This window comes from Oratosquilla oratoria, chromosome 9 (genome assembly GCF_046742065.1).
Source record: "Oratosquilla oratoria isolate Oo_2021 chromosome 9, ASM4674206v1, whole genome shotgun sequence".
Lineage (NCBI taxonomy): Eukaryota > Metazoa > Arthropoda > Malacostraca > Stomatopoda > Squillidae > Oratosquilla > Oratosquilla oratoria.
In genome coordinates, this window is record NC_134785.1 from 3,017,418 (window position 1) to 3,019,917 (window position 2,500).

At 34.1% G+C, this 2,500-nt stretch overlaps 1 protein-coding gene across 14 annotated transcripts in view; it reads right to left on the bottom strand.

The window, feature by feature from the left end:
• The window catches only part of bru1 (bruno 1), a 228,053-nt gene that overhangs the window by 61,582 nt on the left and 163,971 nt on the right, over positions 1 to 2,500 (bottom strand). The window lies entirely within an intron of this gene.

The following is a 2,500-nucleotide window of genomic DNA, read 5'->3' on the forward strand; positions in this document are numbered from 1 at the left end:
AACACAAACTTCAAATAACGGAGGAAAATGTTCTTAAAGAAGAGAAATACTGAAAACGGTTCTTGACGTTGAAGATTCAAATATTCAGGCCAGAAATGGAAGAGCAGAATCGAAACGTCAACAAGCCAAAACGTTCACATGTAACATGCAAACGTTTGCCCAGTTCAAGCTGTGATTGCCTGGACCATAAATGTCATTATTCTTATAATTTTTTTTAAATACTTAATTTTATCACTGTGATGGTGCATGATAAGTAGGGTGAAATGTATAATTTGTAGTGAATAAGAAAAAATGGTGATAATAACAGGTTAATTATGAAATACATAATTCATAATGAATAATAACAGGAAAAATATGGTCGATGTGGTGTTGGTGATGACGGATGTGGTGACGGTGATGGAGATGGTTATAGTTATGGTAGTGATAGTAATAGTGAGGGATGAAACGAAAAGTTGTGACAGATGTAGTGATAATAATAAGGAAGACAAAAACAAAGAAAACGTGGAGAAGGAAGAAGACAAACGAATACAGAAGCCATATCAAATAACATATCAAAGTAAGAAAAATATATAATAAAATAATGATAATTAGAAAATAAAAATAAATAAACAAATAAATGAAAAGAAAAGAAAGACGAAAACCCGGACAACGGAAAGAGGAAATAGAGGAAAGACGAGCAACGAAGGAATTCAGCCAAAGGAAGGAAATACAGAAATACAAACTCTACAACAAAATACAAGACAAACTCTTGTATTTTCAGCCTGAGGAACGTCTTTAACAAGACAAAAATGATTATTTATTTATTTATCTAAAATTGTGGTGTGAGTGTGCTTTTTGAATCGGCCAACCCCTCATATGAAGGAGTGTGGGACTGTAATAATAATGATAATAATAATAATAATAATAATAATAATAATAATAATAATAATAATAATAATAATAATAATAATAGTAATAATAATAATAATAATAATAATAATAATAATAATAATAATAATAATAATAATAATAATAGTAGTAATAATAATAATAATAATAATAATAATAATAATAATAATAATAATAATAATAATAATAATAATAATAATAATAATAATAATAATAATAATAATAATAATAATAATAATATCTTAATAATCTATTATTTAATCAAATAAGTTATTAGTCAACTAAATTACTTATTTACTTATTCTTTATTTTTATTTCATGGTAAATAAAACTGCGTAATATAATTCATATATTTCCGCTGTAGAGCGTTGGTTTCCATCTCGCACATCAGCGGATACCGATGACTGTCACTTGTTCTGGAAGTCTGAGCACCCAGGGTAGAGGTGACGGCTTTGGCTGATAACAGGTGAAGTGTGTGTGTGTGTGTGTGTGTGTGTGTGTGTGTGTGTGTGTGTGTGTGTGTGTGTGTGTGTGTGTGTGTGTGTGTGTGTGTGTGTGTGTGTGTGAAAGTTATCAAAGAAGTGAAGAGAGGGAGTCGTCTGAAGGGAGTACGCCCAATGATGGGAGTGAGGCGATTGAGGGGAGTGAATGGGTGTGTGTAGGTAATGGGACGTACAGAGGGAGAGTTGTGTTAATTTGTAAATGTTGAGAGAGAGAGAGAGAGAGAGAGAGAGAGAGAGAGAGAGAGAGAGAGAGAGAGAGAGAGAGAGAGAGAGAGAGAGATGGGGGAGGTAAGAAGTGATGGGGAGAAAAGACTGTACAGGGACCAGTTACCGTAGAACGGTTATATCGTAGTACAGGCTCCTAAACTCCACTCACCTTTCCTACAGCACCAATGTTCCTAAGCCCTTCTAACCGTGTTACAATAGGCACAGTTGTACACTATCGGCAATAGATGGCGCGCTGTGACTGTCTATTGTTTTGATTCAAACGTCTATGGATCTCCTGGGTGTCTGGAAGGCAGGGGAGGCGAGAGGACGCTATCTCTTCGGAGTTTAGTGCAGGAGTAAGCTGGAAACTGGATTGTGTGTGTGGGGGGGAATGGCGTATGTGGAAAAGGAGGGGTAGATGGGGATGGGAATCTGGAGAGGAAAAGATATATATATATATATATATATATATATATATATATATATATATATATACATATATATATATATACATATATATATATATACATATATATATATATATATATATATATATATATATATATAGAGAGAGAGAGAGAGAGACTTCAACTTTCAGTGACGACAGAAGAGCAGTTCTATAAGGTTGAAAAGCGTTTGATTGTAAGGATTCCACACAAGATCCTGAATTCTGAGTGAACATAAGAAGGGAGGAGACTGTAAGAGACCACAAGGCCTACACTAGCCTGCACTAAGCAGCTCCATGTCCCTTACCACTTATCATCCTTATCCCTAAAGTTATATTCTCTTAAAACAACCTTCTTAAAGCTTCTTAAGCCTGAAGAGGCCAGTGTTTCTTTGAATTATGGAACCTATGGAGCACAATTCCATGAAGGATCCCTGGAAGAGGTTTGTCATGGACA